The sequence below is a fragment of the Lynx canadensis genome, chromosome F1, assembly GCF_007474595.2.
Source record: "Lynx canadensis isolate LIC74 chromosome F1, mLynCan4.pri.v2, whole genome shotgun sequence".
In the NCBI taxonomy this organism is placed as follows: Eukaryota; Metazoa; Chordata; class Mammalia; order Carnivora; family Felidae; genus Lynx; species Lynx canadensis.
Window position 1 is genome coordinate 17273598 of NC_044319.2, and position 26694 is coordinate 17300291.

Here is a 26694-nt window from a genome sequence, read left to right on the forward strand (position 1 = left end):
ATCGACAGGACCTAGCACATCAGTGATGCAAAGTGGGCACTAAACAAATATCTGTGTAGATTCTTCCTTCCTTCCTCCCTTCCTCCCTCCCTCCCTCCCTCCCTCTTTTCTTTCTTTCTTTCTTTCTTTCTTTCTTTCTTTCTTTCTTTCTTTCTCTATCTCTCCTTTTTTTTTTTTTTAATTCGGGTGTTTTGGTTGGATACACAATCAACAGTATTCTGATCATTTTTTTAAGGCTGTGTATTTTGAAATAGGAAGAACCAACACTATAGTTTTCCCCACTGCCTTCTCAGTTGCCCCAAGGCCAAGTGTTGCTCTTTGCAGTTGTTCTTCACAGGGAGGATATGACTGTGTCCTCTATTCTGTTTCAGACTGTCAAGTCTTCTTATTTTCTCCCCCAAAGCCATGCCTGTTCCCTTTCTCATCTTTTCTCATGTCGTTTCTCCCTACTTGAGAGGCCATCTCCCACCTATTCAAGACTTTCTCATCCCTCAAGGTCTATAAGCCTTGTTCCTCAAAGTGTGGTCTGTGGTCCAGCAGCCACAGCATCACCTGGGAGCTTGTTATAAATGCAGATTTTTAGACCTTGCTCAGACCTACTGAATCAGAAACCACATTTTAAAGATCTCCAGGTGATTTACATCATATAAATTTTGAGAAGTACTGCTCTAGAGCAGGGCTCAGCAGATCTTTCCTGTTAAGTTTCAGATAGTAAATACTTTAAAGTTTATTTATTTATTGAGAGAAAGAGAGAGAGAGAGCAAGGGAGGGACACAATGAGGGAAAGAGAGAATCCCAAGCAGGCTCCACACTGACAGCACAGAGCCCGATGTGAAGCTCTATCCCATGAACCGTGAGATCATGACCTGAACCGAAATCAAGAGTCAGATGCCCACTTGACTGAGCCATCCAGGCGCCCCAGATAGTAAATACTTTAAGCTTTGCGGACCATAAGATCTATGTTACAACTACTCAACTCTGCAGTTGTTAGCACAAGAGCAGCCACAGACAACAGGCAAACAAGTGGGTGTGGCTGAGGGCCGATACAACTTTATTTACAAAAGCCAGTGTCAGACCCTCTAGCCGTAGTTTGCTAACCACCCCCCTTGAGTTCAGCACATTTGTTACTCTAGTAGAAACCTTTAGGGTGGCCCCCCATGACCTCTTCTCCCGATATTCACACCCTTGTGTAATTCCTTCCCCTGGAGTGTGCGCTGCATGTGTTGACTCACTTCTAACAAATAGTATATGGCAGAAGTGATGGGAGGTCACTTCCAAGGTTAGGTTATAAAAAGACCATGGTCACCTTCTTGGGGCATCCTTCCTCTCTCTAACTTGTTCTCTCTTAGATTGCTAGCTCTGGCAGAAGCTAGCTTACCATGTGGTTACTCATCCTATGGAGAGGCACGCACGGTGAAGAACCAAGGACTTCCAACCACCGTATGAGTAGGCTCATACCTTGTGATGACTAAAGCTCCAGCTGACAGCTAGATTGCAACCCCACAAGGGACCCTGAGCCTGAACCAAGAAACCAAGCTGCTTTCAGATTCTTAATCACAGAAACTGTGAGATAATCAATGGTTACTATTTTAACTTATTAGACTCGGGGTAATCTGTTATCAGCAATGATGATTAATACAGTTATATGCCCCAAACGACTCCCTTGTATCTCTCCCTTCTAACTTCTATAGCACTGTTAGAGTGAGCACATGAACAGAAGCCACCTCATGCTGTTTTCTAATGATGTGTTCAGTCCTATCTCCAGAAGGGGATTAGAGATTCTTTAAAGGCAGGGACTGTATCTTACAAAGCAAATAGACATATTTCACTGAGAATTTTCTGAATGCACTGATGAAACTGTTTTTCATTATTGTTTTGGTTTAGTTTTGGTTTCTTATTAGAAAATCAGGAGTCATTATTGGCTGGGGCAATTATTTCTGTTCTCCAATGTCTAGTTTTTTCTGAGCCGGCATAGGAACTATGGTTTCTCTTACCAGTTGAGTTTTCATCTGAAAAAATAAAAATTAAAAAAAAGAAAACAAACACCTGAAAGCTCTTTTCAATTAGCTGTTAAGGTTACTTAAGTCAAACTTTGCTGTAGAGTTGATCCTTTTCACTCTTCTCTTTGAATTTCTAGATGAGAGAGAAAATGGTCTTTGGACGATAAAGCCTGTTCCCAGGTTATCTTAGAAAAAATGTAATCCACTGTATTATTTTGCTTCCAGTTTTCCTCCTGCTTCTTGGTTTTGTTGGTTCTTATCTCCTTTTCGTTATTTCACAGTTCCCTGGGTACCTAAAGAATCCTCTCTTCACTCCCATTTTCAAAAGTTTGCTCATGACAACTTCAGGCTACCTTGCTTCTGATGCTTGGCTCTGGGAGCGGGCAAACAGTGGGCACACAGGACAGGCTTTTAGAAGGGGACCTTTTCCAGTCAACTCAATGATGTGGCCCAACAGTGACTCTAAAGAGCTAACCTAAATTAGCTCTAAATTAACCCTGTCTGATTTAGGTTTGAAAGGACTATGTCTAAACTCTTTCTCACCAATGAAGAATGGATGCTTTATTAAATGTAGAGATTTCGGGATCAGGGGCCATCTTATACTGCATTTTAAAAATTTTCTTCTTTTTCCTGTAAATGCAAAAAATGGAACTTAAGTTTTCCTAATGGTGAAGACGAGCCCTATGGGGTGTGTGTGTGAGTGTGTGTGTGTGTGTGTGTGTGTGTGTGTGTGAAATCTCTTTTGAAAATGTATTTCAGTTTCCTCCCATAAATCAGAATTTTTTATTGAGTCTGTGAATTATATCCTCATCTTCAAAGTGCACTTGGTCTTAAGAGCTGTGAAGACCTTCACACAAAAGTGAAAAAGACACCACAAGTTGCTATCCACAGATGTGAAAGTTATATGCCGTTTTTTTTCATGACCCATACCAGTTCATAACATCTATCATGATGATCATGACTCATCCTTGGGGGTCACCAGCACCATTATTATTGTTTCAGACCCCCTTCTGGAATAGAGGTCATTGTGCCAGGTTAGTGGTTCTGGAAGGCAAATCATAACCATAGTCAAATACAGCTTCTATAACTATAAAGTATTGGGAAGCTCTTACTCAGATCTACCAGGAGGCTGGAAGAAATTGGATTAGTATCTGGGATTCCAAATCAAAACCAGTATCATTCAGTCATTATAAATCACGTTAATTCTATAAATCCAGAGACTGGCACACTTTTTCATAAAGGACCAGATAGTAACTTACTCAACATATGCCTTAGTTTCTCCCTGAACTGATAGTGTTTGTGTCCTAGAACTGGCAGATTATTTTTTGAGAAAGTTTAGTACAGGATGGTATTTATAATGCACACAAAAAATTGTTTAGCTTATAATTTACATAGAATGTACATTAGGACTGGTTTAAGATTATGAAAAGCAAATTAATATTTACATGGCAAAAGTGCTACCAACATGGAAATGAATATCACACTCTTGTTTTGCAAGAGTGGATATAATCATTTTGTTAAACAACTTCCTAGCCAATTTTTACTGCCAGTGAAACCTGAGTGTGGGCTTGTGAGACCCTCAGAATTGGGTCCCCTTGGATCCCACAGCTTCTACTTCCACACTTCGAGTCTCAGAACCTAGTGCAGTAAATGTATGATACCACAGAGCTTGCCTGCTATCAAAACAGGAGAGTATGCACAGAAAATTAATCTAAATAAAGCATGTCAAATATTTGCTTCGGTTTAAATTCACAAAATGCCATTTCATTAAATTGTGGTTTCATTTATGTCATGCCATAAATGAAATTTTTTTATTATTTTAGAAGTTAAAACGTAGAAAAATACATTTTTAGAATAAAACACTGTCACGATAAAGGTATTTGAGCCCCAGAATATTGATTTCATAGCAGAATGGTGAATTATGAAATCTAAGGGTTTTTTTAAAGCAGTAATTAAAATAAACATTCATAAAGAGTATCTATACCCTCCACTCCCTATGATGACCCTAAGACAGCTGCCATGTGGCATCTCTGAGAGGTAACATTTCTAGTTCTCAGCACACCTTGGAGTGAAGGGTAAGGATTTGAGCAGACTGCTTCTCACACAGCCAAAGCTCTGGAAGTTCTCCTTTCCTTCCCTAGACCCCATTCCTGGTACATTATTATATCACTTTTTGAGAGACAATGACTCATGCATCCCTAAAGTAAACAAGCCCATATTGAGTAGTCATTCTGAGCCAGCTACTATAATAGACACTGTAACTATAGGATGAGTGAGATCTTGACCTTGGAAGAACCTATCATCTGGTAGGTGGACACATTCATAAAGAATAATTATAACATAAGTGGATTTGGCAGTCCCTCCTAGCAAATGTCTTCATGGAAAAGAACCCTCTTCACACCAGGAAGAAGCTTGTAGAAGGGCCCTGAATGATCTGGGAATGTGAACCCACATAGAATAAGAGCATCCTCTCCAAAGGAGCTGAGATTTCTATTCCAAGTTGGAGGAGGCATAATCTTGAAGATTTCACTAGAACTGATATTTTAGTGACATTGATTCTAAGTATAAGCTCGAAATTAAAAAAAAAAATTGTCAGACAAAGTTTCAAGGTTTTCCTTTTATTTTTTTATTATTGGGTGGAAAGCAATTTTTTAAATACTGACATGATATAGTATGTCTATTCTATATTCTATAGAATAGATTCTATTGAGTATCCACTGAGTTGGCAATGACTTCCCTTCTCTGAGAATTGCCTTCCCTCCAACATACCCCACAAAGATAGAGGGATGGGTCCTATGACCTCAAGCTCCTGCACCTGGTGGAGACAAATGACCTGACTTGGGCCAATCACATTCTCCATCCTGGGAATTCAGAATTGGAACCAAAGGAGAGCTCATCTGCCTGCAGTGTCCAGGAACAAAGAATCTTCAAGAGTGTAATCTTCTTCTCACTGCACACATGGCAACACAGAGAGAAGATGGTATTGGTCATAGAAAGAAGAAGACAGGAGAGATGGAGAGACAGCACCACCAGGTTCCTGAAAGCGCCTGGTTCCTGAGGCCAGTCCTTTCTCCACACTTGCTCTTGCCTCCTGTGCTCTATAAGACACCCATGAGTCCTGCAACATATTCCCTTTTTTGTGTAAACCAGTTCAAGTTGGTGTCTGTAACTTGCAACCAAAAGCATCTTGTCTAATACTCATTCTTTCTGGTTTAGGTAAAGTCCTGTCCAAACGACTGAAGGGATCACGATAGAAGCCGTTTTCTTATTTGTGTGCTATCAGGATTTCATATCCATTTGATTCTCAAGCCCTGTCTTAGACCTGCTGAATCCTAATCCCCTAGAGTGGGCTTCCAGTAATTCGAATTGTATAACAAAGTCATCAGGATATTCTAATGGGTTGCCCCATTTTAGTATTGCTGGGTAATCCAAAAGTCCTTGCAGTTGGACTGTGATGTACTGAGTGCCACCCCACACGCTGTATCACTTTCCTCACAATGACTCTGTGATATAGATGCTATTTATTAGGGGAAAGGCTGATTCCCTCTCCTGATGTTCCCTTCCATGTGGAGGCAGGTCTATTAGCTGGAACACTTCTGTCTTATTATGCTCTTATTCACTAGCAACCTATCTGGTTGCTGAGTTTGAAAGGAGAAACCGGGCATGTGTATGTAGCCCAGGCTCTTTTTCTTCCTTCCTCTCGTGAGCTGGCCCACCCACAGAGAGCACGTGCTCCCCAATGCACTACTCTGTGCCAGAAATTCTCCTACACAGACTGTGCCCCTGCCGGCAGGGCACTGTGGTCGGGGAGACTCCTCCCCAGTCTGGTGCAGCCATGGCTGTGGCAGGGAAAAAAGTTCTCGTCGTTGGTTCAAGGTTACGTCTGCAGTAAAGCTACACGACCTGATCTCAGCTTATCAAGTGATATCATGGTCCCACCTGACCCTCTTCTTTATCTTCCATTCAGAGTCCTGAGAGGGAGGGAGCCTGTTGATTGAGCTCCCCCTTCAAGATCTGTCCAATTTTACATACATGATCCCGGATAACACCACTGTCTGTATAACACTAAGTGCCGGCTCTTTCCTCTGCCACTCAGGGAGCCTCTAGAGTGGTGTTTCTCATACTATGCAGAATCCTCTGGGAGTTGGTGAAAATGTAGATTTTGATTTTGAAGGTCTGGGGTTGGGCCTGCAAGTCTACAATTGTGTCAAGCTTTCAGGAAATACGAATGCTGTTGGGAAGTCCACGCTGGACCCACAAGGTTATGCAAAGGATGCCTTCTGGAGGTCCAGAGACACACAAGTGTGGCAGGCAGTATAACAGCCCCCCAAAGACATCCATGTATTAATCCCTAGAACCTGTGCATGTTACCTTATATGGCAGAAGGTGGAAAGGGTGAGAAAGTGGGTTCTACCCTAGGCCCCCCAGAGGGAATACAGCCTTGCCACCTTCTTGATTTTAGCCCAGTAAGACCCATGTCAGACTTCTGACCTATAGACCTCTAAGATAGTAAATTTTCATTGTTTTAAGCCACTCAGCTTGTGGTCATTTGCTATGTCATCAATAGGAAACTACTATAAAGATACTTCCTCCGTTGCAGTACGATCCCCAAAGTTGGACTATTTCAACCAGGGAGCCAGCCTGCGAGGTTTGCACATAAGGGATGCTTGGTAAAAATGTACAGTGCTCCTTGATGAAAAATCCTAGAGTTTTAAATGCCCAAACTACCAGACTGAGTGAATAGGACCAACTAATGCCTGAGCAGGCTTGATTTTAAGTTAAGTGAGCGTGACGAGCACGTTGTTAAAAACTCAAACCTGATTAAATCTCTGATGAAGCACAGCGTGATAAATGCCAGGCGACCACAGCTCCATGAGAACCAAATGCCGTGTGCAGACCCTGGGAGATTTCCTATGGAGCTGGAAGCTCCAGTCCCAGGGAGGCCATGTGGGTCACCACGTGGCTCGCCTATCAGTGGTTTCCGGCCACAGGGGAGCATCCCATCTCTGCTGCAGAGTCTAGTTCATCAGATATTTACTAAAGAGGGGGAAGATGAAGACGTGGTGATGATATCATCAGCTGTAGGAAAACTCACTCATCCTGTGCCACGTCTTCACTGACCGAACTTCAGATCATGAAAATAAACTTTGTAAATGCTGCTGCTCAGAGTTGGGAAGTGTGGCTGCTAGAATTGGCCTAAATTGTGTCATTGGGTTCATTCATTTATTCAACCCTGACTTCATTTATTCTATCACTGGCTCATTCATTCATCAAATATTTATTGTGTATCTACCATATGCCCAGCATTGCAAATACAAGGTTCAACACTACATAGTGTCTTATTCTCAACTTGGTGTCAGGACAGTTGAAGAAAGAGACTCCATGCTCCAGCTGTTGTAGTATTGAGTGCTATGTTAAATAACTGAATTCTGCCTTTGGCTGCTAAAGAAGGATGAGGAAAAGGGCACCTGACTCAGTCTAGGAATGGAGGTACCAAGGGGATCAGGATGGACATTGCTCAGAATTAGGTTGGCGTAGGCACTCTAGAGGAAGAAACATGAGGCACTAAGAAAGAGCATGGAATGTTCAGAGATGTCAAGAATCTGGGTATGGCTAGAATTTAGGATGCATTCCTATATAGTGGCAACCAGAGACGAGCTAGAAAGACAGGCTGGGGCCCAGTCACCAAGCATTTTGTGTGACACGCTAAAAAGATGAGGACAGTGACAGTGAATGGAGGGTGTCTGGCAGGGATGTGATGTAGTGAGATCGGAGCTTGGGGAGGGTCATCCTGGTGGCTGTGAAGAAAGTGTCCTAGAGGGAAGGGAGGCCAGATGCAGGCAGACCAGATGGGAGGCCAGACAGTTTTCAAGTCTGAATGCAGCTGTGGACAAAGATGCTCTTTTAAAAAAAAAAAAAAATTTAATGTGTATTTATTTCGAGAGAGAAAGAGAGAACAAGGAGGGGAAGGGAAGAGAGAAGGAGAGACAGAATCCCAAGCAGGCTCCGCACCATCAGTGCAGAGCCTGATGCAGGGCTTGAACTCATGAACCACAGGATCATGATCTGAGTCAAGATCAAGAGTCAGACACTTAACCAAAGGCACCACCCAGGCACCCCAAAGATGCTCTTTTTAACGCAAGGCGAATCCTGGGGATAAACTAAAGCTTATTTTACATTGGGATGAGAGCTACAGAATATATTCAGTTCACCTGAAAAAGCGTTAAGGAAATATTAGACAAGTGGCAAACGTGGAAGCTGCTGGCGGCAGTCGCAATATGTTCTTTTGGCTCCAAAAGAGTTTGTGGACTGAGAATAGATGGAAGTTGGGACTGTGTTTAATATGCAATTTTGTATTGTTGTCATCTGCTGTGATTATAGGCTTGGCTCCTGCTTTTTCATTCAGAGCCATTTATTCAGAAAATCTCTTACTCAGAATTTGAGTTCATTCCTCATTAATTCAGTGGCTGCTTTCTGTAGCCCAGTGATTGAATTACCTAATAGCACCTGCCTGAAATGATTAACATAAGAGGAAGCCATGGGGTTGTATTTGATACAAATGATCTGTTTCCTGAAGTTGTAATTTTATTAAAGGGGGACCCGATGAACCACCTTTACAAATGAAGGTGAGGTCCTGGCTTCCAGGAGGTACCTGGGAGGTTAATGAATGATTAGCCGCTAACAAATGACAACATGGCTCAGGAGGAAGGTGGCATTTCTCAAGAGGCGGGTCAGCACCCCTGGGAAAGTGAGGCATAGTTCTGAAAGGACTGCGGGTACAATTTCTCAGAAGGGTGGTGACCAGGGAGGACAGGAGAAGTGACCAGCTGAAGAGAGGACCCACACTGTGCCCACAAAGTCACTTTCTGTCACAACCGCAACCTGATTGCCCGAGTTACTCCCAAGTGGATCAAGTAGGGCTTGAACTTCACTATGAGGAAGGTAGAGGTAAGGGAACATGAGCAAATGCTCTGGGTTTTTGTCCCTGAGACAGAGCTGGGCAAGCTGGTGCTAATGGACCCAAGTTTTTCTTCCAAAGAAAAGAAGACCGTGACTGGCTTTGTACTTCAATCTTTCAGGACATTGCTGGTCTCTTTAAAGAGTTTAGTTGAAGGGGCAGGAAGAATTAAGACACAGCTTATTGAAGAATATTCTATCATTTTGTCCAGCAATTAAAAAAATAAATTTTCTTCGTAATGGAACTGTTTGGTATTTGTACTCACTTTCTAATTTGGCTGATTTAGGTGTAGACATGGGTACACGTGCACAACTTACGTATCATGCAAGGACAGAAGCGCTGTGTACCTCCCCAAACATAAATTGAATATTTCTCAATATGGACATCTTTTAAGCCCTGGGAATCCTGAAGAACAAAGTGGCATGTCTGAGGGCTGGACAGGACGGACCTTCAGAAGACAGCATGGTCATGCCCACTCTCACCTCCAAATCCATACCCATTTCCGTAACCAGGACTTGGAATGTCTTCTCTGGATATTTCCCTCCCTCCTCACCACTCCAGTTCCTCCCCCCCCCACCCCCACACACATATTTCTGTCCTCATACTGCTTCATTCCTTCTATTCTAGAGGAAATAGGGTCTGGTTGCCTGGCACTGCCTCGTGCCATTGCAGCGTTCTAGCAGTCCCTTGCTGGGAGGCTGCTTAAGTCAATTGTGCGAGTCTCCATCGAGGGAAAAGCACACTCGGGTGGAGGATAATTTTCTGTTAGGGAGAGGCTGCTGAATGCTGCTCAAATCCCACCGTTAGGACAAATCTGCTTGAAAGGTTGGTTTGGCTTACGCTCATGAAATGTGCTTTCTACACGTCTTGCCTGACAGTCTCCTTATAAGGGCCATGGGTGAGCAGAGTGGTTCCCACACTAGAGTCCGTGGGAAAATTTCCAGGGGCGAGGGGAGGTTAAAATACAGATTTACAGGCCCTGCTCCTAATCAACAGAATCAGACTGTCCAGGAAGCGGGACCCAGGAATCTCCATTTGTGTAAAAGCTTTTCCAGTGGCTTGGATATAGTTGGTCTGAGAGGTGGCATCTACGTACTGGATGGAGGCAGAGAGCACCTGTGTTCCATGCACAGCAATTCCTTGTATAGACAATGAGTTTCTCTGGCTGTCTCTGCTTCCCTTAAAGGCTGTACGTTTTTGCTTGTGTTTCCTGGATGCCTGGTGTGGGTCTGGAATCATGTGTTAGTTCTTGGGTCTGTGGTTTACATTCTGTGTACATGTCTAGGCTGCTCGATGCAGAAACACCAGCTGCACTGGGGACCCTTGTGAATGCCGGCTCCCCAGATCCCCATGCAGAGCCCACATCAGAGTCTCCCTGGCCAGACCAGCAGCACAAGCTGCCACAAACATGTTTCCCACTTGAAGGTCTCCGAAGTTCATCAGTGACCCGTGGAGGATTAAGCTCCCATTTCTTCACTTGGAAGAGGCATTAATGGTTTAAAATATATTAAAAAAAATAAATAATCCCTTGTATACATTTATTTCTGCTGCAAACCCATGCATCTCCCAGACGTTTTGTTTACATATCTGCTCACAGAAGTACTATATCTGAGCTAGTGTGTTGTCATGCCTAATTTAAGAACAAAATTTAGATTGTAAGCTCGAATTGTTCCCGCAGCCACGTCTGTTCATCTCAGACTTGCTTCATGCATGACAAATGCCTCGTACAAGTGGGAGCAGCTGCGCTAAAGCCAAATCACCCGTGGGGATGAGTCCAGTGAACCACCCTCAGGAGCCTCAGCCCTGGAACGTACGGATATGTCTACACCGGTCCGCCCTCAGTCACATTTCCATCCCTCCTCTTGTCTCTCCCCCTAAATAGGTATTTCTAAATACCATCACAAGGCTCCTGGTTTTCATGGCGGTCATCATATTTTTCATTAACATTATTATCTTATTCTAGGGTCCATTAGAACTCCTGGCATAACAAGAATTTTGGGGGTAGCTGTTCATTACTCCCCCAGTCACCCACAGCTGTGGCCATGCTCTGCATACAGTTCTCACCTGTATCATACAGTTCCTCTTGCTTCCATTAAGATGATCATCTCCCCCCCCCAACCCCGCGCCCAACTCTGTAGTCATCACCTCATTATAACTCCATTACCTTTCACATCATCTACGTTATAACTCCATTACCTTTCGCATCACGACCATTACCTCCCTCATCTCCCCCTTCTACATTCCAGTTGCCCTCACCTTCTCCTTTATAGCCACGAGCTTTTCATTACAGGTCCATTATCTTCATTATTACCTCAGTTACAGTCATAATTGTTCCCATAACAATTTCAGTGTCTTTATCCACCCCTCTCTGATACAAGACCCCGGTCAGCTTTGATAAAGCTACAGGCATCCCTCTTCCACTCTAGACATGTACCCAGTGTCTCTATTAAGGTTAGAGGCCTCCCTCCTTTTCCTTTATCGCATTGCCCATGATCGAGGTGACTACAAAAGATCTGCCACTTCCCAAGGCGACTTCACTATTGCCACTGTCACCTTTTTACAATTCACCACTCCGTCCGCATGTCTCATTCCATAACAACCAGTGATAACCCTCATCTGAAGGTGTCAGCATCTCGTCCGCCGGCCCTCTGTTATGGTTGTCTCCCTGATTCCAAGAATCCTAACTACCAATTTCTTCTTCAGAACGGTTTGAGGCTGTATTAATATAACTGGTGATGCATGCCTATATCTCTCATATTTCAGTGTGTGTCTGGCGAGGTGAGTTGTTTACCACTGCCCCATCTTATCCATCCGATGGTAAGTAAGCTCATGGTGGATTAGACCTCGTTCCTTCCAGGGCACTTAGCAGCTGGCCAAAGTTAGCATTCAGGAAGCGTGGTTGACTGAGCGACTCCATGCATCGCCGCCCTTCCTCTATCTTCACCCTCACAGTCTATTGCTGTTGCATTGACCACTATCAAACCCTCATCAATACTCTCTTTACAGTCTCATCACCTCAAGCTCCTCCTCTTTGAGGAGAGAGACATCTACTCCTCCATTTCTGTGCCATTCTCTCAATAATTATCACAGCTTCAATAGCAGTGTCTCCATTACAAATCCATTGCCTCTCTTTGATTAAGGAGAGATAGACGACTCACTGCCCTTCCAGAATGGCCTTCAGCTCCCACTAAGAATCATCAGGTGTGTTGTAGCCTGTCCCCGACGTGCCATCATCGTCGCACAAATGTACCTGCACTGTCACCTCAATGTGCCAGGGTTCACATTACAAGACACGGCTTTTCCTTGCTGGTGTCTGACTGTGTGCTCTCAGACAGATCTTTCAGGGCAAGGCTTCTGTGGAGGAGTTCTAGACTCAGACTGCCTGGGTTCAAATCCCCACTCTGCCACTTACTAGGTGGTTTGATCCTGCTCAAGTCATTTAGCTTTTCTATACCTCAGTTTCCTTATCTGTAGAATAGAGATAACAACGATAACTATTACTATTGGTTGTTGGGAGGAGTTGATACATAAAAAGCGATTGAAACAGTACCTAGCAGACAGAAAGCAACAAATCTCAGTTCTTCTCTGGGCTCCCTCTCCCCCACTAGAAGATGAGGGTTGGACTAGACTAACGTCTAAAGTCCTAGACCAAACATTTGGTGGGTGGGTGTTTCTAGTATCAGATTATCTGGGTTCTCGTAGTTTCATCTCCAAAGTTCTTAAATCATTCCCCAGCTTATTGTAGTCTGCCGACTCAGCTGGGAATCACGGCACCCCCTTGGCCCATGGCCATGATTGCTGTGCACTGGGGTGATCTCTAGGCATTTCTTCTCTGCACCTAATGAAAGACATGTTATGGTTTTGCTGCAACTGGACGTGACTTAGCTGCGTACACATGCATCCAGCCTGCACCCGGCAAAGCCTCCCAAGTAGCCCCCCTGTGGGTCTTATCCTTGCCCTTCCTCCTTTCTGAGCGATGCTGAGTTCACAGGTGGCACCTGAATTTGCCCATCAGTCAGGGCTGCCCCAGGCCACATACAGAGGAGACAAAGATTGATTCTAGCTTTGTTCCATCCTGATTCATCCTCTCTCTCTCTCTCTCTCTCTCTCTCTCTCTCTCTCCCTCCCCCCTCCCCTCTTTTGGCTCTATTCTCTACCCCTTCTTCTGCTCTTCAGCCATCCAGACCATCCATTGCTTGCACTGAATACCCTCCTCCATTCTGCCTTCCCTAGCACGGCCCCATGTGCAAAAAAAAAAAAAAAAAAAAATCATTTCTCCTCCTCTTCTAAGAGTTTTCCTCCTCCAGTGGCCTTTAGACAGAAAATCACCTAATAAAACAATAAGCATTCTGGCGCAGATAAACGGGTCTCTCTGGGGACACATGCTTTTCAAAAGGGACATCTGAGAGAGACAACACCTTAGCAAGAATGTATCTCAAATGGTAGAATTTTAGACAATGGCAGAGCCAGGCATTTTCTGTTTAATTCTATTTTCTTAAAATTTAAAACGGAGTGAGGGTGGAGTAGGAAAGTAATTTGGGGTGCAGGGAGATTTCTCTGCACCAATCAAAATATATTTTGTGGGCAAGACCCTGTTCTCTTCATAAAATCACTTGAAATGCATCTAATAAATTATCCTTAATTTACCAATCTCTCCATTTCTCAGAGGCCACCAGAACTTTGAGCTAATGAAGCCATCTCATCTGCTGTGGAGTTTCCACGGGTTCTTCACACTCAATTGTTAGTAATAAGAGAATTCAGTTGTCAGAGATCTGTCTGAAGTGCATGAGGCTGTCAGTGTAAACAACATTCCTCTCGAGCAAACATGAGGAAAAAGATGCTCGACTTAGTGATGGCAGAGACAACAAAAATTGGCTGGCACTAGCCCAAGCCCACTGAGGCTACTGGGACCACAGAAATATTCTCTGCCTCTAAATTGTTGGTCTTCGGCCAAGGCAATCCAAGGGTTGGCACAGGTGCTCGAAAGACGTGAGGCCACTCTACCTTGACCACCACCGGCACCTTTTTCCTCCTCCAGTTCTCTTTCTTTCCTCTCCTTTTGTTCTTATTGTTTTTCATTAAGTCCGAGGTGTCATGTTCATTCTGCCTCCCTGGCTTCCTTCCGCCTCTCCTTTCTAGGCTCAGCTTGATGCCCACGACCTCTGCCGTGAGGTGTTCTCTGTCCATGTTCACCTCCCAGAACCCGTGATACTCGCTCCATCTCGGTTTTCAGTAACAGCACAGCCAAAGCTGGGGTGCAATATCAGTACGCCATTATATTGTCATGCACTGGTATGTAATTTGTTTTCTGGGTTTAGAATTGCCTTCCTGATGAAATCCTAAGCTCCTCGGGTGCAGGGACCATGATATGGACTCCTTTAGCGTGGCCCATGGCTCATTACTTTTGTATTTGACACATAAAAATTACTCGGTAAAGACTCGCTAACTGGGCCTTCTGTTCCCCTTTCTTATTTCCCTTGTATCTGCCTTGTCTTTCCTTTTGACCACCTGCTTCTCTTTCCTTCTCTTCCCCGCGGCTGAAAGGGCCCTGGCCAGTGGCACTCACATCACTGCTTAAGCATGTTGGATGCATTCCAGGTGAGATTTCTGCCTTCCAGTTTCCTAGGAGCTAGGGATTGTGTTGCAGAGTGGCAGTGTAAGGCGGGGGTGGGCAGTGCACCTGGGGGGCTCAGTCATTTAAGCATCCGACTCTTGATTTCGGCTCAGGCCATGATCTCGCAGTTTGTAAGTTCAAGGCCCTCATCGGGCTCTGCGCTGACAATGAGGAGCCTGCTTGGGATTCTCTCTCTCCCTCTTTCTCTGCCCACCCCCTCTCAAACTAGATAAAGAAATGTTAAAAAACAAAAACAAAAAGGAGTGGCAGTGTGGGTACCACCCTAGGTAAGGCTGACTCCGTGGCTAGTCAGGATCCTTTGGTTTGGCGTGCGAGAGGATGAGAGGGAGGCTAACCTCAGGGTTATAAAAAGATGTCACAATAAGGCCGTTCTGGGGCAGATCCGCATTCACGAAATTCTAAGTGCTGGCGGACTCTTTATGACGCATTTGTCAACTCTACCCGCGGGTACCTCCACTTGGGAAAAAATCCGGACAATCTAAATTTGCTTTGGTCACATACCAAAGGGTAACTTTACATAAGCATTTTCACTGTAAATATGGGTCCTGCTTATGATCAATTCTCATCAGTGTGTTGGAAAGCAATTTCAGTAAGTACTTAGCTTAATCAATTTGTATCTGCACATTGACCTTCGGGACTCTGCACACAGGTCCCATCATGCAGTGTGCTCCGCAATTCTCTGTCTCTTCAGACAGCATATTTCTCAATATTTATACATGGCTTTCATTTTCAATCAATGCAATCATCTGTTCCTTGCTTGCAACCGCTTCTCTTGCCTGGGGAGGTGAGAGCCAGTCAGAGCCTCTGTTACTTGTGTGTGTTACAGAACACTTGTTTACCACTTCCTTAAAATCTAGAGAACCAGAGGGATAGTGGGGCATTCTGGGATAATAAAAATAACGGAGGAAAAAAAAATCTTATCAGCTTGTTTATACAATTATGTAAATGATAAGCACTTATACATGGTTGATTCCTCAATTATTCATGGTTTGAAGCTCTTGAAAATTCAATTCAACTAAATAACCTTTTCTTCAGCTCTTATTATGAGCAAGGTACTGTAATTTGAAGAAGGAGAGACAAAAATACAATCTGATAAGGAAAATCAGGGACATACACAAATGACTATAATACAAGTTCAGTAAGGACAATAAGGAAGGCATCACGGATGATCAAGGTGTAGAGCAGGGAGAGAACTTCTGTTTGGGTGAACCCAAAATGAAATACATGGGGGGTGAGGAGGATTGTGTTAACATTCCCTGCCCTTCATCCCCAGGCCACTCTTAGTTCAGGCCTCTAACCCCTCTTAAAATTTTTTTTAACGTTTTATTTATTATTATTGAGAGACAGAGTGTGACCAGGGGAGGGTCAGAGAGAGAGGGAGACACAGAATCCGAAACAGGCTCCAGGCTCCGAGCTGTCAGCACAGAGCCCGACGCGGGGCTCAAACTCTCAAACTGCGAGATCATGACCTGAGCCGAAGTCAGATGCTTAACCGACTGAGACACCCAGGCGCCCAGGCCTCTATTGCCTCTTATCTGGATGATTAGAGCAACTTCTTATCTGAGCTCCCCCTCTAATTGATGTTTCCCAGGGGTCTTTCTAAAAGGCAATCGGATTGGGACGCCTAGGTGGCTCAGTTGGTTAAGCATCCACTTCTTGGTTTCAGCTCAGGTCATGGTCTCCCACTTTGAGCTCTATGCTGACAGTGCAGACAGAGCCTGCTTGGGATTCTCTCTCTCTCCTTCTCTCTGCCCCTCCCCTACTCGCACTGTCTCTGTCTCTGTCTCTCTTTAAATATGAGGAGGGCAGTTGTTGGGATGAGCACTGGGTGTTGTAGGTAAGTGATGAACTACAGGAATCGACCCCAAAACCAAGAGCCAAGAGCACACTGCACACACTGGATGTTAGCCATATTGACAATAAACTATGTTAAAAAATAAAAAAAATAATAATAAAAATCACTTAAAAAAGAAGTAAAAGGCAATCTGATTATGTCACACTCTGGCTTGGACCTCTCCACTGTTTGCAAGAAAGAGTTGAAGTTTTTTGGAATCTCACACTTGAGGACTGTCTGTTGTCCTCTGCTGCCTCAACGCCCCTTGTCTTGTTGGGTAGATGGTGCCATCTCCATATTGTGTTGCCTCAGTCCCCTCAGTGCCCTTGGCCACTGCCGTTCCTTCTACCTGAACTGCCCCTCCTCCTTCCTATTCTCCCTTCCTGGGTTCTCCATGTGCCTGCAGAACTTCTATGACACTTTCCTTGCTGCCCCCTGGCCCCAAGATAGGGCTGATGATTCCCATTCTCCTTCTCTGTAGTGTGTGAGCCCGTCAGCTCACTTCCCACATGCTCGGCCGCCTTACAAGAGAATCCTCCCAGGGGCCAGGATCCAGCCAGGCATGGCACATAGTGTGCACTCCATGCGTGTGTGAGGAATTAAGTTGAATTTGTTGCTTGGGTGGGTGAAAAGTGAATCTAGACTATTCTTCACAGAATTTAGGAGAAGAGGAGAGAGTCACAAAATCAAGGGAAAGCTGTTTCTGTTTGCTCATTTTAATGGAGACCAAGATATGTTTATAAGCAACAGAGGAAGAACTTACAGAAAGTGAGAGGTGATGTGAGTGAGGAGAGGCACAATGCCTGGGTGACGGTCCTGGAGGAGGTGAAAGGGAAGGTACTGAGAACTCAGGGGAGGAGTCATCCTCGGAAGGAGGAGGGACACTTTCTCTCCAGAGAGACAGGAGAGAGCAAGTTGGGGAGGATGCTTTTGTAGAAGCTTTCCAAGAGGAACAAGCTGAGAATACCCTGTATGGCCCCAGGCTTAGCGAAAGGACAGATGAACTTGCATGTAGACTCAGGTGACACACCCAATGTGGGCACATCTTTCCCATGTAAACTGCAAGACGTGGAGAGAAAACACAGCCTCAATGCCGAACTATCTGTTATGTTCACCTTTGGTGGGTTCCCACTCCACAGCCCCACTGTGTTTTTCACTTTTTCTAAAAAGTGCAGTAGATGGGGCGCCTGGGTAGCTCAGTCAGTTAAGCATCTGACTTCGGCTCAGGTCATGGTCTCACAGTTTGTGGGTTCGAGCCCCGCGTCGGGCTCTGTGCTGCCAGTTCAGAGCCTGGAGCCTGCTACGGATTCTGTGTCTCCCTCTCTCTCTCTGCCCCTCCCCTGTTTGTGCCTTCTCTCTCTCTCTCTCTCTCTCTCTCTCTCTCTCTCTCTCTCTCAGAAATAAATAAACATTAAAAAAAAGTTTAAACATGCAGCAGAGTATTAAATCAGGAGGCAGTCATATTTGTATGGCTCCATAAGTGTGTTTCCCCTCCCCAGCACTGAACCCACCTGGAAGAGTCACCGAGGGAGCTGAACGTATTAACCCAGATGAAACATCCCTACTCCTGACCATTTCCTTCTTAGCACCATGCCTAAATAGTAGTTGTTCAATAAAGGTGCGCTGCCTGGAACTGAGAGTTATCAGAGGGTACGGGATCACAGAGAGAAGTTTCCCCACAGCGCATCACACACAGATTATAACTTTGTCCTGTGCCCTTGTCCCCACCTTACTTTTCCTTAATAATTAATGCCTGATCACGGAGACACAGCTACACACAGAGCCCTAGACCTTTAGGGATAAAAGGGACCTTAGAGACCCACAAAAACCCAGTGTCAGGCCGCAGAGAAGCATGGGAGACACAGAGCTTCAAAGCCTGTCTGCGGTCCGGAGCAACCATGAAGCTGGGAGCTCAGCTCCCCAAATATCACATTTATCTCAATTTGGCAAGAGGCTGAAAGCCTATCTGGGGCCATTTAAATTCTAATGTTATTAAAGGCTCATGTAATCAGCTTTTAAAATAAGCTGCTTTCAAATGCATGGGGAATGAAGGTGGGATAGAAGCAGGCCAAGGAAGGCAGTTCGGACCAGCCTGGCAAGCACTCCTCCGAGTGAACTGCCAAAGAGCCACCGGGTGACCTGTGGGCGGGACTGCTGCAATTCTAACACCAGCCCACGCTGGGGAAGAGCTATTTGAAAGTCCGTGGGGGAGAGGGCTAATCTGGACAATCCGAGCACCCCTGTGAGGTCAAGTGCACACAGGTGACAAGGCCTGGCAGGGTTAAGATGGACTGGCCTCGGAGCTCAGAGGTGGCTTTGAGATTCAATCAACAGAGCAGCTGGTGCTTCTGAGAACTACCTCCGCATACTGCATCCTGTAGACTTCTGAGAGTTTGCACCCTCAGGAGGGCCAGCAGCATCCCACATCCCTGCCTTGACAGTGTTTTGCTGGCTTCAGGGTAGGCCCCTCACCTCCAGCCGTGGTTTGACCATCCCTCAGCCCCATCCTGAATCGGAGCTTAACCCTGATGTGCTTACAGCCCTGATGTGGTTTGGAATTACCGTTCTGATTCTGACACCAATTCCAGCATGTGGGTTTTTTTCCCCCACACCAAGCTTTTCTCTGATGCCAGCCGCGTGTGCTACAATTCAATGCAATTCTGACACCGCCTACCTGGAGACGGTGTCAGATTCCACAGGCTAAGGGCTCAGTCCCACCAGACTGCCCCCACTTCGCATGCCCATTGGAAGTCCCCTTTACCTGTGCTTCCAACTGGCTATAAATCAGAGGTTCCCATGACCCCGTCCTTGGGTTCAATTAATTTGCTAGAGCGGCTCGCAGAACTCAGGAAAACAGTTTACTCGCTGGATTGTCAGTTTATCACCAAGGATTTTAAAGGACACAAATCAACAGCCAGATGAAGAGATACATCGGGCAAGGCCCTGAACAAAGGGGCTTCTGTGTCTATGTCTCTATGGGGCCCAGCACGGTGGCACATGGAGGTGTCCTGGTTCCCGAACCAGGAAGCTCTCTGAAGCCAGTCGCTTTGGGTTTCATGGAGACTTCATTATACAGATGTGGTGTGTTAAATCATTAGCCATTGGTGATTGAACTCAGTCTCTCAACCCTCTCCCCTCCCCAGAGGGTAAGGGGGTGGGACTAAAATTTCCAACACTCCAATGTCAAGGTTGGTTTCCAGCCCCCATCCTTAGGTGCTTTTCCTACGTCTCCATATTAGCATAAACTCAGGTGCGGTTGAAAGGGGTTCGTTATGAATATCAAGACACCTATGTAGCTCTTATCATTTAGGACTTTTCAAGGGTTTGGGAAGTTCTGTGTCAGAAACTGGATGAAGACCAAACATATATTTCTTATTATAAATCACAGTATCACAAGGGTCATCCTCGGGGGCTGTTTAATCATTAGGCTCATCCTTGATTTCCATGAACATTCTCTGATTCAGCCTGCGGATTGATTTGCATGAGGTCAGACCACAGCAGGGTCCTTGTTGCTGGAGTAAAGCTAGGTCCAGACGGGATGTGATGCTTGTCCTCATGGGTCACCCCTCTCCCACTGTCTGTCTGCACACTGACTTCTCAGTGCCCTCACAGAGTCTCATTCTGGCCTGACTTTTCAATGCCCTCACAGAGTCTCATCCGGCTGGCGGGGTCCTGGGCTCCCTCTTTCATCCCTCCACCCCCTCTGTCAGAAGCCTCAGGTATTAGGGCTGATGAAAATAGCTGGGTGCTCTTGTCAGGCTAATAATTTGTCTTACATTTAAACCAACATTCTTTAAACATTTATTCAACATCGACTTAGCAGAGGATGACAGCACCCTGGATCTCATACCCCCCTGAACCCACGTTATTCAGAAGTCAGTTTAGAAACCAATGAGTTTTGGGGCGCCTGGGTGGCGCAGTCGGTTAAGCGTCCGACTTCAGCCAGGTCACGATCTCGCGGTCCGTGAGTTCGAGCCCCGCATCGGGCTCTGGGCTGATAGCTCGGAGCCTGGAGCCTGCGTCCAATTCTGTGTCTCCCTCTCTCTCTGCCCCTCCCCTGTTCATGCTCTGTCTCTCTCTGTCCCAAAAATAAATAAACGTTGAAAAAAAAAATTAAAAAAAAAAAAAAAAAAAAAAAGAAACCAATGAGTTTTACTTGAATGGGTTTCTTTGGCGGAGGTGGGAGGGTGGGGAGAAATATTAATCTTATAACGTAAGTGCCTTGTCACTATTCTTTCAGCTACACAATATCTTCTCTCAGTAGAGTTCTAGTAAGTTCAAATGTCTTCATCTTAATACATTTCCTATGACTTTCTCGCAACAGCTACCCTTAGTTGCCGCCCAGATGGTCCACCCTGTTTCGGCTCTGCTTGGTTGCAGAGAGCTTGATCTCAACCAGCTGTTACCTTCAAAACACCAAATTAACCAATTTTCTCTAAAGTGTGACTGGCTAGGGGTGCCTGGGTGGCTCAGTTGGTTGAGAGTCCAACTTCGGCTCAGGTCATGATCTCACCATTCACAGTTCGAGCCGTGCGTCAGGCTCTGTGCTGACAGCTGAGAACCTGGAACCCGCTTCGGATTCTGTGTCTCCCTCTCTCTCCGCCCCTCCCCTGCTCATACTTTGTGTTTCTCTCTCTCTCTCTCAAAAATAAATATAAAAACATTTAAAAACTTTTTAAAAAATAAAGTGTGAATGGCTGATAGCCAGCTTCATGTGCTAATGTCTCATAAGTTTCTGTGTTCAAAGGTATGTTAAACAGCCTGGGGTACTTTGTAGCCAATGTCCCCAAGTGAGGCAGGGTATTGCTGGGGCTGGTCTGGATTGATTCAAACTTGGGGCTTCAGAATGCCATGCTGCAGAATGCCATGACAGATAATGGCACCTTATGGATCTGAGGTTGGAAATTAATTTTTCCAGAACAAATTTTAGCAACCATATAAACACATAGAGAGAAGGCTGGTGGGTATATTATCATTGTTTCCTACAATAAAATAAGGGTCATACCTAGTTGAGAAGTTCCCAGTTCGGCATGTCAAGTTTGAGAGCCAGCAAAAGTTATTAAGGGAGCAAAATATTCACTGTGCCTGTCAACTCTGAATCCCAAGAGCCTTCGCCCATGGACCATTTTTTAGAAGGTTATTATTTCAACCTGAAAATTCTTTAGACATATATATGTGGTGTGAAAAAGGAATTAGGAAAGCTTTTAAATTAAAAGAAATAAAACGACAGGTTTTTCCTCTAGCCATATAAATGGTTATGGATAGAGATAAAGAGATGGATATTTTTTCATAATACTTTATTAGAGGTTTTGGAACTCCAGAAATTTTAGTCGGGCTGGTGAATAATTTAGCACCGATTCCTGCAGGCCCAGTGCAGGCATGGCTGGGCTGGGAATCAAGCCTAGTCTTGGAGGGACTGAGAGCAGTAATACACTTTTATTACCAACCACATCATGAAATGCATTTCAGAAATATTTTATGAAAAGCCAAAACCTTGGTGCCCGGTTTCCCCAGTTTTTTTCTGAGACGGCAGGAAGCCCAGGGGAGCTAATGCTCTTGAGCACCTCATTTCAGGGAGGCTGTCCCCTAGGCCGTTGTTGCAGTGGCAAAGAGTCTCAGTCCCTGGGAATATGCAGTCACAAGTCAAAGCCTGGAACTGGCCATTGCAGTGATGGATGGGAAAAGTTTCACAGAAATGGTACCTTTAGTGACGGTGTCTTCGATGTTCTCTCTTCCCCACACGCTCTTCAATCCCAACTCCAAGAGACCTGGCCTCTGTGCACGTGCAGCAAACGTCCACCTGAAACAGGAATAGGGAGGGAAGAAGTGCGTTGATGGTTTCAAAATAAGGAATCTCAGTTTCCCTTTCCATCCCAGCCGCCATATCTCTTTTTCAATAAACGTGGAGGTACACCAGGGGGATGTCTAAAGCAAAGAAAACAAGAAGTTCTTTTGTTTCCTCTCTGGAGAGTTGTGTTTATTTTATTAATTTTCTTTCGTTCATTCTCATAGCTTTACAATGAAGTGGTAAATATTTAAGAAACAGTTCTACAGAACGATTATAAATCCAGAAATGTGTTTTAGGTGACAAATCTATTCTGAGGTTTTGCAGGTGGCCACAGTAACATAGAGAGGTGATCTGATTATGACAGATGCTTGGCAATTCCTCCAGGAAGCCGCCCGTTGCCCCTAAACCGGAGCCCCTCTTCTGTCCTTAATGTGAGCAGCACTCAGGCATTCCCATATTCAAAAAGTCACCACTTGTCGTCAGCCTCTTCATCTGCGCTATTCTCACTCTGGACTCTCTGTCCCTCTCACTGCTTTGGTTCTTGTCCCAAGCACAGTGCAGCACAGAGAAGTTCACCAAATACTCATGGAGGAAATGAATGCGTAACAAAGGATAATCCTGGCAGGTTAGAACCCTCCCCCCACAGAAGCGGTGACACCTACTGCAAGTGGGGAGCTTCCATGTCAGTAATTTGTCAACCTGTGTAAGCCTGGCTCCCACGCAGGACTTGGGCCAGTTCTCCCCTGTACACAATTCCCAGGGACCATCGCCACCCGTCCATTACCGGATGATTATGCCTTTGTGGGCTTGCTTCCCACAAATCCTCTGGGCTTTCTCCAAAGGGGACATGGAGCCTTAGGGATCTCAACTGTATTTGCAAAAAAATCAATTAGCAAATTGGAGGGAGGAAGGAGCAAGCCATTGGCTGGGGTGTAGGCTTGCTCGACTAAGTTCTTCCTGAATAAATTAGCCTTCCCTCGAAGACCCCATGGAACCTTAGAACTAGAAGAAGTGGAAAGATCATTTAGTTCTGGAAGGGCAAATAGATTTCATCTCTGGGGAATCCTTCCCCCAGTGTATCAGCAGTGGCTGCTTGGAGTGTGGGGTTGGGAAAGATTCTGAGGCTGCATCATTGGGAAGGAGAGTGTTCATCAGCAGTCCTGCCAGTGTCCAGTGTGGGTAAGTGTTGGAAGTGACATATAAATGCCAGGTGTCCCCCCTCCGGTTCTAACCCGACAGCTCACCAAATGGAATAATTACGCTTCCTCTGGTCACTGTAATTTGGACAGTGGCTACCCAAATTTGCAGCCCATTTTTTTTTTCTGGCAGATAACTCTGATATTTGAAAATTTCTTCTTCCATGGAATTGAAACTCCCTCTTCTTTTTGCTTTTACCTATTGGCCCTTTTATTCCTCACCCTGCAGGGTGGTGACTTCACTTGTAGAAAGCTGGCCCAATCTCTTTTGAACCAACTAAGTCAAAAGTCATCAAACATGTTAGCAAAATCCCCTTCAGGTTCCTTGATTGAAAATCAGTTCCTTCGATGTGCTATTTTATTACCTATTTCTCCAATGAGGTATGAGCAGAGTCATTCACTCATTTAAGTAACATATTTGTTGACTACATTTTACATTTCTTTGTTTGATATTCTCAAAATTAGAAAAGGGATATGTGTTAATTGTATCAGGTAAATCAATGCAAAGATTTATACAGAAAAAGCTAATCACCGCCCCCCCCCCCAACCTCAGCCCCTTGATGTAACATCCTGATAGACCAGTTATGTATCTTTCCACACCATCACAAGTCCCATTCTAGGAAAACAGACGCAGTAGGTTATGTGCACTGAAGGTTCACTGGGGCATACTCTCATCAGGGAGGACAGGGAGCAGGATTGGCCAGAGGGAGTTCTGGAGCCACCCTGCATTGAGAAGGGACAGGCCTTTGGACCCCACCTGTCCTTGGCTGCCCCCGAGGAGACACTGGGCAAAGCAGCTTCCTCTGGCTGAAGGTGACTCCTGGACGGGACCCCAGCTGTGAGCTGTGAGCTACCAACACTCCCAGCACCTGGGTGGGGGCTGAGTGCTGCTGTGGGGAAGTGCCTCACAGCACCCCTCACCCACACCCTCCTTCATGCTCATTTAAACCCAATCAGGCATATAGACACAGATATATGATGTTTTTGTTTATAGTTTTTAGCCAAAATTCTCTGCAACTTGTTTTGACTTAACATATGAGCATCATCATTTTTTCCTTAATTTACTCACACATACATACACATACTTTCACAAAAAAGATCGTATTACACATCAAGGCTTTTTAGTGCCATGTCCTTACTTTTTTTCTCTCTATTTCTTGCCTCTCTCCACCTCCTCTCCCTCCTGCACCATCGTATTATCCTCAGCTCCCAGGTTGAATGCAGACTTCGGTCCTTTCCTCCATGCTCATATAACCACATACATTCATATGTGACTACGGATAGATGCTCTGATTCGGTGTTTTGGTCATTGGCAACAACCAGTCGCTAAGAGCCTTCTGAGTAACCAGGTCTGTGCCAGGCACTGGGATACAAGAAGAGGACACAGCCTCTGCCCTGATGGAGTCCTGCCCTGGGGGAGAGAGACCCCAGGCTGGCAGTTACAGGAGGAGAAGTCCACTCATGGAGGGAGGCACCAAACACACAGAGTTACTGGGGAGATTAGAACTAGCCTAGGGACCCCTGTGTTCTAGTCCTGTGCTCCTTCCATTTAACCAGCTTGTACATATGTTGATATTTTTTTTAACTACTTTTATTTTTTCCTAAATAAGCTTCAAACTGTGGGCTGAGCAATGACCACAGTGAATTCAAACAAGTGTGCACTGGTCTTTTTGAAGCCACGACCATACTCGCTATGTCAGAGAAGCTCATATTGAACCTGATATACCAGCCCTTGTGATATAATGTGCACTACCTCACTAATAGACCCATTTGACTTAACAAGCCATCTAGCCCTAAAGAGATCACACAAATGCGCCATCTCAGGGTAGGTTCTCATATAACCGGTGACGAGGCGAAAGATTCCTATAACAGAAAGTGACGTCAGTGGGTCACAACATGAACAAGTATTCCGTGGTAACAAGTTCCGAGGCAAAGCTGTTGGATAAATACCGAGCGCAGGGCTCTTGCTCCCAAATCCTTTCAGCTGGCACACTGCAGGGGGGACGGAGGGAGAGAGGAAATGGAACCACAGGAGACTCACACAAAGCTAAGGAGCATGGTGACCTGACTCCCCAGCAACTTCAGAAAATTGCTGTGTTCTTTCTGTTCATTCTCTCAACCCACTCATCTACCTGCACTCCTGCTCTTTATGGCCAACATTCCTTTGATAGCTATTTTCTGGGGTCAGCTTGTAACAGCTCATCTTTGGAGGAAAAAAAAAAAAACTTTCCTATGAAATATGTCCAGAAAAATGTGCACTTTATTTTCTCTCCACATCAAATGCTGACCCCTCTTCAACTGAATGTGAGTCCAGAAATCCGAGGGGCTTTGTTGGTTGGGCCCTCTGTCCCTGCTTGCCTGGGCAGGATCTGAGGAATTGGGTGGTCTGAGGAGTGCAACCTTAGATGTCTGTTGATCGCAAACACAGATTTTCTCCAAAGCCCTGTGTCGATTTCCCCTCTGGCTTAGGCAGATCACGGGCAGAAGAAGAACACTGCCAGGCCGGGTGCGACGTAGCGATCAAAACCTGAGGAGCTTTCGGACTCCAAAGAAATAGTTCATTTTGACATTCAGTGTAAACCCTCATACTTGGGTGGTTTGAGTTTGTTGATTGCAAATTGCCGGAGATGTCCCAGAAATAGCCACGTGATTGCAAGGGTGCTTATCAGTTCTAGACAAGACTACCCAATGTGCTAAATTCTTGTCAATTCACATTTTTCCTCTTATAACTGTTGGTTGCTAAAAATGGATCAGATTTTCAGTACAATGGCCAACAAATTGTACTTAGTCATCTTGATGAGAAAATGGAAAATTGAGGCAACTTTTGGTGATCTGACCCATAGTCAGCTCCTAAACTCACAAGGGACCTTAAATGACTATTATTTGGGGCTCTTATCTTCAGGCATATACATTGAATTTTTCTTAGAAGGATTTCTAATCCTACCCATTGGTATTGGCAAGACATTGGAATTCAGCAGGATATGAAGAGTTCATGAATTCATTATCTATTGCTGTATAATGATTACCCCCCAAATTCACTGGATTAAAACAATAAGCATTTTTATCTCATGGTTCTGTGGGTCAGAAGTGGTTTATCTGTGGTTCAGGTTCAAAGTCTCATGAAGTTTCAGGTAAGATGTCAGTGAAGGCTGTAATCCTTCAGCAGGCTGAAGACCTGCTAAGTTGGGAGACTCTGGTTCCATGAGGGCTCACTTGGATGGTACTGGTTGTTGCAGGAGGCGTCCCCATGTGGCCCTCTGCTGGGCTGCTTGAGTATCCTCAC

At 45.1% G+C, this 26694-nt stretch overlaps 1 protein-coding gene across 2 annotated transcripts in view; it reads right to left on the reverse strand.

The window, feature by feature from the left end:
• The window catches only part of TNR (tenascin R), a 414724-nt gene that overhangs the window by 180735 nt on the left and 207295 nt on the right, over positions 1–26694 (reverse strand). For both annotated transcript variants that reach the window (XM_030303382.1, XM_030303381.1), the window contains exon 2: positions 22130–22227. The gene's annotated coding sequence lies outside the window, so the exon portion shown is untranslated. The remainder of the gene's footprint in view (positions 1–22129; positions 22228–26694) is intronic.